This window comes from Drosophila mauritiana, chromosome 3R (assembly GCF_004382145.1).
Source record: "Drosophila mauritiana strain mau12 chromosome 3R, ASM438214v1, whole genome shotgun sequence".
NCBI lineage: Eukaryota > Metazoa > Arthropoda > Insecta > Diptera > Drosophilidae > Drosophila > Drosophila mauritiana.
This window is the reverse complement of record NC_046670.1, coordinates 8,198,974-8,215,450: the sequence shown is the minus strand read 5'-3', so window position 1 is coordinate 8,215,450 and position 16,477 is coordinate 8,198,974. Positions and strand designations below refer to the sequence as shown.

Genomic DNA, 16,477 nt, shown 5'->3' with positions numbered 1-16,477 from the left:
AGTTTTTCTTACAGTGCACCCTTGGAAAATGTGGCTCGTTGTTTGAATTTATGAACTTCGCCCCACTTGCTGACATCTGTATGCACGTCCCGCCGTAAGGACATTCCACTGTACTTTAGTTGCTGTGAGCATGAGTGGGTGTAATCAGGACGAGGGTAGGGAGAGTTGAGCTTAAGTGTGACTTTGGCGGCGACTTTGTGTTTTTATAGCCAAGCCAAGCTGTTGAGCTGCCCTGTGATTCTTGGTGATTCCGGGGTCCATGGGTGCAGGCCACCAAAAGAAATGGCATAACCCAGCTTAGGATTTTCTCCTTCACCTGAAGCTGTCGTAAAGCAGACTTCTTGTATCTGCTCTAAAGTCGTTGTTACAACTTCAAAGGGGTTAGAGAAGGGAATAATTGGAAGTTATGTTTCATTAGTTTTTATGTTGAAGCTTGTAGTTATTCACGTTTAAAGTCATGGTTTCTGCTGACTTTTGTACGGGAATATTAACATCTTGTGGCCCCACCCATTTCTAATTCCTATTGTTGATTGTCTTACATTTCCTAACAAAAGCAAGCTTTGTCATAAATACTGATGGATTCTAGGAAGCAGACTCTAACACTAATTGGCAACCTGATTGACAGTATTGAGAGATGTAGTTTGTCTAATTCGCTTCCTAAGAAATCTTGTTGTTAGCTATATATGTATTTTAAACCCAATAAATGTGCAAGTCACAGATACGTTTACAAGTCTCGAAATTCCCATAAGTTTCACATGAATACAAATAATTGATTTGTTGTGCAAAGATGATAAAATAATGTAAAATACCCATTGCAAAAGGGTCAACTTTTTGCGAGCCAAGTTGCCCAGTCATTCGGTCATTCGTTTTTTTGGCTCACCAACTACAACTAATTGACAACATTTAGCATGCAGTTTCGCCTGCCCGGCGAACCCCATCATTTGCCATCGCTTTTGGCTTTTATCTGACATGCTGTCTGGCCTTTTGTTTTGCCTGGCACTGTCAAAACTATTAGTCATGTTGTTTTTACCACGAGCTTAGCTTTGTTTAAAGCACAGCTGCCGTGTCACTTGCCTGACAGCCGCAGCAGCAGGATCCTGGCCAGCTTGCTCATCTTTGTCCCCTCGCTTTTTCGGCCATGTGATAAGCCGGGGGACAAAAGACAGGAGTCGGGAAACGGGAGACAGGAGCCAGGAGTCCAAGGGTCTGCTCTGTGGCTGCCTCATTGTGCGTGCCAGCTTGTGTGTGCAAAACGTTATTTTCTGCTAGCCGAGTTTAAGCAAATTATCCGTAATCCAAGCGAAGTGCCACCTGCACTCCACTTAAATGTCCACAGGTGCATAAAAAATATCTATGTAACCTTAGGGCGTTCGATAAAAGTTTATAAATAGCAGCTAGGAATATTATTTCAACTTTTGTAGCTAGTTTAACAAACAATTCAAATGCACTATAAGTTTGTTTCCAGTGTATCTGCTCTTTTGTTCGATGGGCGAGCAAACCGAATGCGGCCACAAAATGTCCAATAGACAGCGACGACAATTTGCGAACATTTGCATCAAATATGTATGAAAAATCCTTTGCCGAAAACAAAAGGACGAGTGGAGTGAAAAAAGGAGACTTAGCTACACGTATGCATAAGTTAGTAGGGCGTGGCCACCGCCCCTTCCGGATCAAGCTGGCACTTGAAACTTTCGGGCGCCGGGCGCCGCACACACAATAAAAGTGGCAGCCAAGATGGGCCAGGATTTCGGATGGCAGGATGTGCGGCTGCCGCCATATTCTGCCACTTGCAGTTAATATTCATGCAGTTCAGTTTTTTGAAAAATTATACAAAAGTTGGCGACATGTGTGGTGTGCGGGTGTTTGCGTCTCCGTGTGTGTGTGTGCTTAAAGGAGTCTTCGATGCCAAGCATCATAAATTATAAAGCAGCTTGAAGGAGCGACAAAAGCAACAACGAACCGCTGACATGTCCTGACTCTCGAGTCCTGCGTCCTGGCGAGCAGGAGAAGCGCGTGTGTTGCTGTTGCCTGCCTGCCACTGACAGCCACAATGGAAAGTTATTAAAAATAAAAGGGCGGCAAAACTGAAGCGCGCGTGTAAGGGAGAAATTTATGACACTCATGAAATATTCAGCATATTCCACCTGCCCACCATCTCCACGATGCGGAGCCGAAAATCTGCCACGTTAATGCGCCAAGATCGTCAGACAATGAAACGCATATCAAAAACACATTTGCCGCTGCAGAATGGAAAAATGCAAAAATTGCAAGCACGCCAGCAGCATCAGCGGCATCAGCAGCTCGGCAAATAAAATAAAAGCCGAAGCTGAACTTAATTTGCCATTTAATGGCCTGCAGTTCGCCGCCAGCTGACAAATTGAAAATGTAATTTAGCCAAAGTGCAGCGCCGACATTGGCCAGCGGCCAACAAAAGAAAAGGGGAGTGGGTGTGCTCGTCCGTTTTTCCACTTTTCCGCTTTTCCGCCTCTTGTCGACGCAGAACGTATGTAAAACTTTCGCTTTCCACTACCTTGCATGACCTGGCATTAAGGAGTGGCCTCCCACGAAGCCTGATCAGCTTGTTGATGGTGATGGTGATGGGCTGGTGGGCTGGTGGGCATGACGGGGATAATTATGGTAATGCGGGGGAAATTACACTATATGCCACATTGTTGCATATATACGTATATGTACGCATTCGCTATGCACTCAATTTATGCGCCACTTCAGATGAGTGGATGCGTGGCTGGGGGCGCCACAAAGTTGCATGCACGGCATGCAGTTCATGGCAATGCTCGAAAGTTTCCTCAGTTCGCTGCATTTGCTAATTAATGCACTGGCAAAGTCATGGCTCCAAAACTCCCGTGCAGCAGGGGGTGTGCCAATCAAACTTTTATTTGACAGATTCTCCGGAGTAGCGGGTGGATGCAACAACTTACAGAGATTGCAAAGTGCAAAGTGTTGTCCGAATTTCGGGAATCTTCGGAGCTTTTAACTGCCTCCTCTGTTCTGTTGGCCACATGTTTCTGCCAATTGGCTTTAGCTCCCCTAATTCATTAACATCCCTAGCGATATTACACTATAAAATACTTAATTCACTAATGAAATCAATAAACTATTGTTATATGCAGTCAATTATTATTGATTCAATGCATTTCAACTTTGAAAAACCTAAACAATAATTTAATTGTTTCTGAGCGAAATTTTGACAAGTGAATTTCGAGAGAATTGCAGTTAAGTCAAGTGACTGCAACTTACTTTTTGTTCTTCATTCCACGATTCACATTTTTTTCTTGTTGTTTTCCATTGGCTTTGCCATGGCAAACTTTGGTCGGTTCATCTTCTTCATTTTTGCTGCTCGGCTGCTAAAAGTTGTTAAATACAAAAGTTTGCCACTTAATACCAGTTCGAGTAATGAAATACGAGTCAAGCTGTAAGCAGCGATCCCAGTTCCCCGTAACAATCCTTCCAGCAAATTGAAGTTGAAGCATGCGGTTGGCAAACTTCTTCCTGCCATTTGCCAACATGCAACTGTGCCCCTTGCCACCCCACTACCCCCCCGGTTCCTACTGTTTTTCGTCCTTTAGACCAATCAGGATCCAACCGCCCGCTCCTTCGGGGGGCCAAAAAACCAACTCGATTGCATTTGGCAATTGTTTGTTTAGCTTTAACCGCTCGACGCTTTACACATGTTCACGTCCCTGCGGGCCGGCGACCCCAAGAATTTTGTGCAAAACTTTAGTTTGATTTCTTTTCGACCACGTTCGCCTTGGCCAGGCTTAATGAGAAAAGTCATTCGGGGGCGTGGCATGTGCGGCTTTCCTCCACCGCCCCCTTTTTCACTTTTGCCAGGTCAAAGTCATTTATCAAAGGATGCCCGAAAAATAAATACTCGACTTAAGTTGGCTCTTATTTATCGTCCGTTGACTGTTTGTTGCCAACCGAAAATAATGTCAATTTTTCAACTAGCCCTGTATATGGGGTTTAAACTTTCAATTGCGATCATTTATAACGAGTGGCGTTTGGCCGGCAAAGGAATCAAATGCTCCTTTCACCCTCACTGCCTCACGCCGCTGAAAAAAAAAACATAATTTTCCGCGGACATTTTTATAATTTATTTCCAGCGTGACTTTGGCTAAAAGTGTGTTGCCTTGGCCAAAACGAAAATGAGCAAAAAAAGTAAGTAAGTTCCTGGTACTTTGTAAATTTCGAGAAAGTTTCAACAAAAGTGACAATTGCAACTTGTTGTTGCCTGTCATTGTGGCCCCGTCGCATTTCAGACGTGAAGTAAAGCAAAACTTTCCGCGTTACAAGTTGTCCTGTCAAACAATTAGGCAGGCTTCTTTTGAATTACACGGCGGAATATTGTTTAAAAAAATCGTGATTCCAACTTTTGAACTTCTTAATGTCGTATTAAGCAACATTAAGCGATATTTGGTTGATAAAAGTGCAAGCATATTGTATCTAGTAGTTTCAATTTAGTCTATATAGATAAACACACAGCTATAACTCGTATATATTGTCAAATTTGAAATGGTACTTAAGCCTTTAAAATCTTGTGTATCTATTTATTTTTTAAACGTTGTCATGATGTGATCCATCGAATTTATAGATTCTCTGGCTATTAAGCTGCTCTACCAATTAATTGCCATTTTTCTGCGTGCACGGTTCCACTTTCGATGCGCGGCAATTCAGCTTAAGCAATTTGCTGGTCTCTCTGAAAAGTATGCTACAAAAGGAGCAAGAAGGACGAGGAACGATGGTAGCGCATTAAGCGACGGTCATCAGCCACTTGGCACTGTCGCCACATGCTGTTAATTTGATCAACATCAGCCAGAAGCCGGAGCCGTAGCCGGCGACTTCATCTCGGCAATTTAGTGGTCAACCCCAGCGGCAGGGCATCCAGGACAGCCCGGCTAATGCCCGGGTTTTGCGTTGCAACTAGCAAGCGTGCACAACTAATTTCCCGTTGTCGCCACTTTCGTGTCCAGCAGCCGGAGCACTCGACACCATCGAGTGGCACTGCCGGGAAAAGCTGTTTTTCCCTCTCATATAGATATATTTTTTTTTGTCTATTTCTGTGCCATTTTCCTCGCTCGCTATGTGCGCCCTAACAAAGTTTTCATTACGCGTGCTGTGCGAAGTTTTCCCAGTTTCCCCGCTTTTCCCATCTCCTCCGATCCCCTACTGCAAATAAAACCCCTGGAAAACTTCTCTGTGTCTCGGGTTTCACCTGCTGTGGGTAAAGAACAATGGGCTGCGGTTTCTTTTCAGTTTGGTCTCTCAGTTATTTTTTCTGTGCTCGCATTTTACAAATAATTGGGTTAGTTAGTCTCCGGGTGCAGTGTCTGTTGGCCCTTTTGCTATCTGCAACACCTCCCGACTTCTGGCCATTAGCTCATTGTGCTGGCCACTGGCCACCTGTGGCAGACCATAAGGTATTTTAAAACACAAAATTGTTTGTTTATCAACTTTGAAAACAAATAAATAATAGCTCCTTTGCGCTCTTAAAGACTGAGCAAAAAATAGTTTGAAATTAAATTACTATACACATTTCTCTGGTTAATAATTTGTTATTAAATAATCGTTTACATTATGATTTTACTAATTATTGTCTTAATTAGACTTCTTGTTCTTTACAATTGTGTCAACAAATTTTAGTTTTCCCACTTTGGAGACCAGCGCTCAAAAAGTAAATTAGAAAACATGTTGGGGAATCCCCTCAGCTGCGACCTGCCAATGCTAAGGACCGACTGACAGGAGGAATCCTTTCGGGCACATAAATTTGCATTCAAGTGGCTCCTGTCGGGAGCTAAACAAACAACAATTTGTCTTGTATTTCGTCCTGGCCCAGGACGAAAACGAATGGCCACTAATCATTGTTTAAAAAGCTGCCACTTGACATCCAGCCAGCACCTGTCCAGCTAATTGAACTAATGAAACGGTCTGGTCTTGGCCTGTCCACTGGTATCCAAGTCCTTCGTCCTCCGTTCTTCCTTTGAGATTGTGGAAATTAAAAAGCTTGTTTGGGCCCTTTGTTTGCACAAAGGCTGTTGATAATAAATTAGACTGGCTACATTTTTGTCACCATGGAAATGCCGCAAATGGATATTTATGGCTGCAACGCCCCTCTTTTGGCTATCTACGTTTGGTAAACTATTTCCACCTGATGGCGGAATGAGCAGGAGCAGGACCAGGAGCAGGAGCCCATCCCCATTTTATTGGCCACGTGCTGGTGATTTGTTCAAGTGAACGGCTATCATGGGGGAGGCTCTTTATGTCCGATCGGGGACAAAGTGCTTTTGGCCCGTCCAGTCTGCTTAATGAAGTATTTATGTAATGAGTGTGCATATGGCAATACATATTTTAATTATTCATCGATGTTTTGTATGAGCACGCCTTAATATGGCCTTCAATTGCTGCCGACTTTGGGAATTTATGGCGTGTTGCAGCAGTTTAAAGTTTTCCTAAATCCACAAAAGCAATCTTTAGTAAAATTGTATTTAATTACTTATGTTTTTGGGATATTTCATAGCTGAAATGTGTTGGATCTTCAGTTGAACACACACGTAGAATTAGCTTAAAGTTAGGATTATTTCGCTCGCAATGCAGCCTTTGAGCTCCACCTTTTCATTTGCATGCTGAGCTACTTAATTTAATGGCAAAACTCTTGTCGGTCTTCAGAACACGAAAACTAATTTCTTTCACAATTTATGCGCAATTTCTTGGCAATATATAGAGACCAGCTTAAAGGAAAGCTCTCGAATATAATGTTGAGGTAGGGGAAAACTATGTTAAAATATGCTCTGGCCTTCACCGGTTGCCTTTTTGGATTTTCAATTAACCCGGATAAACCTGGCTTGCAGCAGCTCGATCTTTGATGGCCAATGCTAGTTATTAAAACTTAAATTCACTTACTTGGAGCACAAAAAATTAGCCATCCGGCTCATCCGGCTGGCCATGGCAGCTGATGTGGGTGGCTAAATAATGAAAGAGGAGGTGCAGCAGGATGTGCAAGGACCCCATCCCGAAGGACAATGTTGTCCGAAGGGGGGAAAGGGGTATTTGGCTGGGTGGCCCTGATAGCTGCACAAATTGTTTAGCTGGCAGCGTCAACTTTATGCCGGCAACAATGTAATTTATTTAATTCCCAGCACATCCCCCGCACCCGACTGCCCCTAATTTTTCACGCTGCAAAGCAATTTAAGCTGGCAACTGTTGCTAAGTCACGCCCCCTTTTTGTGTTGATTTCATTTGAATTTATGCTAAATTGTCAGTTTCACAATGCGTGTTATCCTGGCGGATTGGCTGTTTGTGTCCTGGCCGCTCTTGTTGCTCCTGCCGCTTCGCTGAGAATTATAATTTCAAATGATTGTGCGTACAATCAGTTGTAATTAGCATATTTAATTATATCGCGCATAAATATTCATGAGTCGCAAATTTGCAGCTAACTCGGGGCCAAAACTGTTTGACAAGCTCGCCGAGTTGGAGCTCAATTAGATGGATACGAAGGGAGCCAACGAGTTGGCGGTGGTAACAAACTTGGCGCATTGATTGATCTATGGATCGCTTGATTGATTGATGGCCACTCCGACCGGACAGAGTTGCATCAACGGAGCGGAGCGTTCAAAGCAAACACACAAATAGAACGTACAAGGGCAAACAATTGAGCAAACACTATCAATATGCAATTAATGTCATGTAAACGATATTTACAGATAAATACGGCTCGCTCGACTCCTCTGCTCCTTCCTGGCCACATTTTATCGGCTTAATTGACAGGAAAATATTCCAGTTGGGTGGGGGGCAATTAGTTATTGTCCGCACTTCAATGCAAATGCCACTTTTCGTATCGGTTGACACTTTAAATCGATAATGCATTATTACCTAGACAGCCATTACTCATACGCCATGTCTGACAAGCAGCGTACAGCGATTATCCTTGCTGCGTGTGTTGTTTTGGTGAGCAGGCAGTTCCATTCATAATTAAAGGCAATTAGTTGAGCCAGCTGCAACAGTTTGTGCCGCCACACACACACACATACATATCTGGCATGGCAATTTGGCAAATTGTTTCGGACAGCCATGGCCGAACTGTTCGCAAAAATCGAAATTAATTTGCAACTCGCCTGCCCGAAAAAGCAGACTACACAAAATTAGCCACGAGCAACGGATGCTCGGCTCGAACAAGAGTTAATTTACATTTGGCCAGACCGAGCTGCTTCGCATAATCGTTAGATTATGCTTTTGCATCAACGGAACAAAAGCACCAGCGGCAGCAAGAATAACAATCACTTAATAACTTGGCCCAAAGTAATAGCAGCACAGCAATTACATGACCAACTGGAGGACCAACCAGGAGTCGCTGGCGCATCGGGAGCGGAACAATGACAGCGGAAAGGACAAAGTAAACTCGTTTGGCAGCACCAGCTTGTCCGGCAACAATGTCGCAAAAATTCAGCTTGTCTTGATTGACAGCAACAGCTAAAACAACTACAGCTACTACAGCATTTTGCCATCTTAACTTCTGGCAGATGCACTGAGAAATAAGCTAGTAAGATTTGTTAAGGAAAAAAGTAAAACTTAAGATACGAACAAAAATATACCTAAATAGCTGAATTTGTATCTTAAATTAAAACTTCTTGTGATTTTAAGTTAATGTGTTCCCATTGAAACCTCTTTGTTTTCACTGCACACATCGTTTTGAGAGGTTTCCCTTAAGTCGTCTCCTGTGGCCGCCACATCATTTATTAGGCAACTCGTGTTGCCACTCGGCGTGGGTCCTGTGTCCGTGGAACATCCTGTGTTCCTGTGTGTGTGTGTGGTTCTCGAAACGCTGTGCTTTGTCATAACTAAGGCAGCTTACTTAGCCTGCTTACTACACTGCTGGGTTCTTAAGTCGGCAACTGGCCGCATACGTAACGAACTCAAATGAAGTTGCTGATGTTGAAAGTGAATCAATTTGCATAGAGTTTATGCTTTCGCCACTGCTAGTCCACTTGTTGAGAACTCATTAGGAACATTGTCTGGAAACTTTCGAGTGCTGCCTGGCAAGGCCAACGGCACAGATTTAAACACTTGCAAGGATTCAAAGGTTTAACACTCATGTGGCTTACTCGGCAAACGGCAATTTCGAAGGATATCCATATGGCATATCCATTGAGCTAAACATCGAGCTATATAAATTCACCGAGCACAGCTGAAAGACAACTGAGAATATTAACTGCCTAGGCATATGCGACAGCCGAAAATAAGCTTTAAAAATTGGAACGATAATATTTCCGTCCAGAAGTTTCTCTCTGCACACAAAAGACCCGAAAACCTTTAATGGGTCAACTCAAAAACCACTGACAGCTGTTTAAACGAACCGATGTGAATACATTTTAACCGATTACTCACGTGAAAATGCAAAATGTTTTGAGTTAATTACTGCAAATTCCTTTCAAGTTGACCACTGCACTGAATTGGAAAATAAACTGAATGACCGACCTTGTCTAAGATCGCAGAAGGAATGCTTGCAGCTTCTGGCCCTGTGCCCTCATTTATAAGACCGAGCGATATGGATCTACGCTGATAATGCCAAAGCAAATACTAGGGTGTCGGGTGTTTCGCCAGGTGTTTTCTTTTTATACGCAGAACGTGCTCTTGTTGTACTGCTAGTCGGTGTATCGAGTTAAACGGAATCGGGCTAGACACAAATGTTTGCCAGACAGTAAAATCATATAATGAGCTAACGTCAGTTCGTCAGCGGGGATGATGATGATGATCATCATGGTAGACCCAACGGCCTTGCTTGGCGGGTGGGAAGTTGCCTCGACCTAGAGTACTTAATCGGAAGTATTTTTCCCAGACCGCGTACAGAGTCTTATCTAAATTAGCTGGCTAAAGGGAGCTCATAACTCATAGCCGCGTTTGAAAGCTGTAGTGCCTGCGTCGTTTTAGCCAACTAATTACTAGTTTTAAGTGGTATTAATGGAATAGAAGGCGGCACACGGCTAGGCGAGAGTTTTTCTTCGCAAACTGCAGTCGTGATTAACTCCGCTTGTCTGATATATGCATATATATAAATGATTTATAAGATTTAGACATCGCGTAAACGGCGGCTACTGCAATGTAAAGTGTAATTTATGGCCACCACTTGATTATTTAATGAGTCATCATTTTCATTTGCCACACACAAAAACTTGGAGACCACCGAATTTGAAGTTCATACCGACTGGCTTTCTTTTTAGCCTCGGCTTTGGCTTTGGCATCAGCTTGTGCCATCTGCTTCATAAATTTTCATTTGGCTGAAATCATAAAGTGAAAAAGGAGGAGCGGCCGCCGCTTAAGTATCCTAAGCCCGACACTCTGCGTTGAATTCGGTGTAGCAGATTTAATTTATGTTTCATTTTTCACACCAAGGCCAGGTCGACTGGCAATCGCCAAAGGTGCTCCCGACGCCCTTTCAACAAGTACATATCCGAGTATAAAAACATATATATGTGGGTGGTGGCTTCGAGTGGGGTTTTATGTGCCTATAAATATGCAAAATTTATGCGGATGCTGTTGCAGGTTCGCCGACTTAGCCGCACAAAATAAAAACTCTGAGCAAAACGGCCCAAAAAGTTTGAGCTCTTTACATGACTAACTAATTGAAATTTACGCTGAGGCAAAAACGCTTTCCGTATTTCTAATTTATGTATGAGCCTGCGAGTTCTCAAATCTTAAAAGTTCTATTGACTTTGCGAGTTCATCATCAATCGATAAATGTTTAACAAAAAGAAAAAATATATTGCGTTGATTTGTGGCCTTCACAAAAAATTTAAAGTTTAAGTACTTAACATATTTAACATGCAGCATGTCCTGTTCAAAGAAGCTCTGTAAATATTTACTTCAACTAACCCAGGGCAAATATTAACTCATTCGATTGCACACAATATTTCTCGCTTGTTTCGGATTAAAAGTAAGTTAATTTAAACATCAGCTTTATGTATTTGGTGCCAGTGATGAAACGCTGTTTGTTTAATGCTTAAATATTCAACAGGGAAAACGTTATCAAAAATTCATAAGCATTGCGAAAATTTCGAATTCATTGCAGAATATTTTTGCTGTCGTTCTTTTGGTTATACTTTAGTTTTATTTCCAATGCTTTTTTTGTTTTGCAATAGTATTTATTTTTATTTGGTTCACTGTATTTATATTCTGTGCTGGCCAACAATGCAAATTGCTGAAGGAGGGCGAAAAGAGCTGAAATTTTCACCGAACCACACAAATCAATTTGCAATTGTGCTCATTGTGAGAATGCGAATGGAAATGTTTTTATTACAATAGTTTTGATGCGGTTTTTATTTATATACCACAATAGCGATACTGGCAACGATTAAAGCAAAAATTTCCCTCAAAACACATTGATGTGTTTTTAGTTAAAATTTTGCAGCTGTTGCGTTTATTTTTTGCTTGAATAGCTCTCAACGAGCACTGAAATGAATCTTAAATCGGCATTTGTTGTGTATCTGCTTTATGCGTTTGTTAGTTTCACTAGGCTAATTGCAAAAAATTGAATTTCAAGCATTTTCAAAGCGTATTGAATTCGATTGCAAGTTAAATGCAGCATTTAAACAATTAATTAAGTTCGTTCGAGCCTCAAGCTAGGCATCTTGAAATATATTTATGAAATGTAATTTAAAAAATTAACACATGATTTTTGGCTCGCAGGGGAACACAACATTTTTAGCGCCACCCAAAAACGACGAGTAAATGTCGACGAGAGCAGCATGCCGAGTATGCCGCTCGTCAGCACTTACCTTTAATTAAATGATTTATGCTAATTTTGCGCCGCGCTGCCAAGTTAATTAAATTACAGCGGGCGGGGGGAGCCTAGATGATTAGCAGACTCCGCTGTGATGTGGCTATTGTGGAGCGTTTGTTGTTCGCCACCTAATTGTTGGTATTATTACCATCGATTAGTTGGCTGGCTGTGCATTGACTATGGCTTATGGCGAGTATTTGCGGAGTGCAGCGTGTCTACTAGACGTGTTCAAATATTGATCACTCTGCTCGCCTTGGGCGCAGATGTGGCAAAAAGCACAACTCTTTTGTAGTTCATTTGACTGCACATTTTGATTGCTTTCTGTGTCGAGTGGATCTAAATTGGATTTCGGATTTTCGAATTAAACAATCGCCGCTGGCCGCATTAAAAGCAAATTTAGCCTGGCCAAGTAAATTAAAGTAATCAAAAATGTCTACCAAATTAAATCTATTTGTCCAACAGACACTTCATCAGCATCGCCAGGCGCACTGGGCATCATCATCGTTTCAATTAGTCGAAACAAATAACTCTAAACAAAAAAAACAGAAAATTGCGAACTGGCAGAAAATAATGGAGTTAGTCACCAGACTCCAGGGAGCGATAACAATAAGCAATCAACTGGATGCCCTGAGTGGTGCTATCTCTCCACGAACCATCGCATATCAGCCAGCCATCGGCATTCATTTGCCTGTTTTCGCGTGTAAAGTGCCACACAAGACCATTGTGAATATTCCGCGTGCCGAAACTAATAGATAATACAAAAGCCCAACCTCAAAACAATACCGAAAATTGATTCTACCAACCATTCGCAACTTATGCACCTAATGGAAACAATATGGCGGTTGATAAAAACACCTCAGTGCCAGTCGCCATATTGTTTGCATCACAAGTGCTTCGGTTTTGATTTAATTATGTGATTTCCAAAATTAAAATCAGTTAACCTGTCCATTAGTCTGCTTCCTGGTGCAATTACCTCAAATTATTGCCATTGATAACGAATTGGTTTTTGCCCGTAGAACAAATGGAATTCCTCTTTCCAAATTATCTCTGAAAACAATCTCGTATCTCACATTTTCATGACTCAGTGCGTATCTTTGAAAAATATCAACTAGACGTCTGTACTTACAAATTATTTTTAGAATGGCATTAATAGATTGATATGAATTATTCGATTGATTTAACTTTTTTGTGACTCATTCTTAAGTGCATCTTAAATCAAGTCATTGTCTTATCATCCTTAATTGGAAACATAGTCGTCAAATAAGACTGCTAAGTACCTATTTCGACTGGGTCTGGTAATCACGTGACTCCAGTTTTTTTATTGCCCGCCTTTATGGTGACATTTTAAGTGTGCGATAAGCTCATTAAAATCAGTTAAAAACCATATAACCGAAAAGCCATCTTGGGTGCCATATTAGTTTTTCCCCGAAAACCTTCAGCTATCTAATCTAATTATCAGGCCAGTACTTCAGAAATTTCAATATGAAATTGTTTTTCCCCAAAACGTTTTTTATTTACACATGCTTATCAGATGAGAAGCAATTATTTTTAGCTTTGATTGACTTGGTATCTTTTAGTGATAAATAATGTTGTTAATAATAAAGCACCACTCATCGATTTTTAATCTCGTGACCACAATTACTTGTCTCGTATTGTTAGTTTTTTTTTCTTGATATATTAAAACAGATGAATAAAGAAAGTTATTCGACGACAGCTAGGCAAATATTATTTTAAAAGACTTTATGTTTGCACTGGCGATGTACGCATGTAGACAGAACTAGATGGTTGTTTGTGAAAATATTTATTTAATTATCATCACATTTTATCGTACTATTATTCATGACAGCTTATATAGTAGATAGATATGATTAATTGACAAATTCATGGTTAATTTAACTGACTGCTCAGATTTAAGTGGTGAATGATTCCGCGAATGAGATTGAGTCAATTTTTCAGAAATTTCCAAATTTGATTATGACAGCTTTTCCCAGGAAAAATATTTTGCGTTTGAGAAATTTGTCTTTCCTAACTTGGTATTTAATCTATCTTATCTGTTGAAAGCCCTAAAGATAGCCGAGGTTTTATGGCCGATCTTCTCCGTTGCTAAAGTTTATCCCAGTGGCAGTCGTCGCCTTTCAGTCTTTACTTATTTTTCATCAACAAATTGAGTTCCCATGTTCGTTCGCGGCATTGAGATACTTGCACTTCTGACCGACAGTTAAACAAGCAAACCACTTGGAGCACTCTGGAGCAGGCGCTATCCATTGTCACTGGCATTGCCACGGCTCCGCTGACCGCGATCCCAGAAAAGCCCGTGAAAACACTGGAAAACACTGAAAACACTGAATATACAGTGATGAAACTTGTGGAAAACCCTGAAAGCCGCCGGAGGACCCACCGTCGAAGCTAACGAAGTGCGTCTGGCCAACTTTGGTGGCGATGACGGCGCTGCATTTGTCGGACGGACGAAGTCGAGTGGAGCATTGCACTTGAGTGATTTTTTATTGTGACACGCGCACGCTGTGCAGCAAATTAAATGCTTCATCCACAACAACAGCAGTGCGAGATGTGCATAGCTGCGGGGCCAGTCCACCAGTTCATCAGTCCAACAGTCCACCAGTCCACCAGTTCAGCAGCCATCTCTGACAAGCAATTAAAATGCGTTGCAAATGTGTGGCCGGGTAAAAAAATTGGTAAAACACTGCGGCTTTAATTGAGGCTCAAGCAGCAGTCGAGTGGCCCAAAAGTGGGTGTGTGTGTTTACGCACTCTTGCCACACACACACACACACACACTGACAGTTTCAATTTGCCACTCCGGTCTATAAAACTGTATTTTTCCATTAATTATTCATTATTTTTAATGGCTCCCCCACTATGATGATGGTCACAAAAACGGGTGATGCTAAAAAACAGCATTCAATTTAAACACGTCTGTGTTCTTTGGCTTTTTATTTTATTTTTATTTTTTGTGTGTTTTATTTTCCGCACTGGGCAAATATTAAAATTGAAAATTTTGCTTATTTGCTTACTCAAATATTACACCATAATGTGTTTGTTTAACTCTGGCTGCCTATATTTAATCGCTAATAATGTCTGGCACTCACGGCTCACTAAATTGTATTTTCTGCATATTTATTTTTATTTTTTTTTGCACAACTTGTCATGTGATTCTTTTATACAAACTTTTTATTGGTGCTTTCCCAACCTGACTGACTCAGCACTCGCGGCAGCTGTTTTGATATTTATTTCGAGTCGAGATCATTAAATATTTACACGACTGCAATTGGCTAGCACGTGATCGCATATCTGCTAAATCCCGCTCATGGAACGAGGTTCACAGACCATGGACCACATTGCATGGAATGGGCATTGAACGCGGATTATATTTTGCACAAAATCGAGGATTATGGCCATATTAAGAATGTAATTAATTCGAGCTTGTGTCAATGAACAGCAATAACCGCACAAAATAAGCCCAGTTCAAAGGACAAAGGCAAAGCGCTTAAAAACAGAAAAAAAAGAGGAATTCGCGCACAAGTCTACAGAATATACATAATATAAATAATTAAATGCATTCGAGTATATGATACACGAAACAATGGGCGTGCTCCGCTGATCCGGCCACCCGCTCATTATTTATATTCTATATATGCACTTTCAGCGCCTACTGTCTTGCCAAGATTTATGATCCCCGGCCAAAAGGGCGGTGTTCCTGGGCAAAGGGCATTAAACAGCCAACGGCCAACAGTCGACGGAGATTGACATAAATAAAAGGGTCTGGTGGCTGGTGGCTTGTTGGTTGGTTAGCCCTGCTGTTTCATTTGGCTGGCTGGCTGGCCAAGAGGCATGAAAACAATTTACTTTTGGCCAGTTTGGTGCTGCGCTGCATTCACAAAAAGCAGACGAATGTGAGTGCCGACGAAAGATGAAAGTTCGATACACTTAAACTGGCTACTCGTCTTCGAAATAGAAAGTAAGAAATTTCAAGCGAGTGCTAGGGAAAACATTGAACAGCTGGCGTTTATTTAGCTCATCGCTAACTATTTATTTTAGCACTTTAAAGTCTGTCAACACAAATAAACAAATGTCGGGTTTACTTTCTCTATTTGTGTGGATAAGTAAAGCGAGTACTAATTATGTGGTTATGCCATTATGAGCGTTTTTCAACCTTTTTTTGTATTTACTTGGCTGTAAAAAGTTAACATAGATAAACATGTATGCATACTTTCAAAAATTACAAACAAAAAGTTCTGGGAAAGCAATTCTAACTAGTTTAACTTTTGAAAATAATAACTGCAAAGTTTATAAACAAATATATTTAATACTTTTCGCACTAATTCCTTAGCAGAAATGTATGATAATAATGTGTTGTAAATATATAAATAGTATATTGCAAACCCCATGGATAAGTTGCAATACCTTTAGCTGCAAGGCAGCAATAATGATATTTTTGTGTAAGTCCAGAACACACGACAAGCCATGAGGAGCAAAACGAAATCAGAAGGAACAGAACACAAATTTATCTGTGGCGATTTATGGAGCATGTTTTTGGACCATGTCGAGAGCACACACAACCCGGACGTTCCGAACATCGCAGATGGTAGCGAAGAATTAAGGGGCGGTGCCCAGGACATCCTGCTTGTTGAGTTCATAAATAGCGATGTTGCATGCAACTTGAAGAGCG

At 41.3% G+C, this 16,477-nt stretch overlaps 1 protein-coding gene across 2 annotated transcripts in view; it reads right to left on the bottom strand.

Moving 5' to 3' along the window:
• LOC117143115 (sodium-coupled monocarboxylate transporter 1) overlaps positions 1-16,477 on the bottom strand; it is a 35,187-nt gene that overhangs the window by 10,409 nt on the left and 8,301 nt on the right. The window lies entirely within an intron of this gene.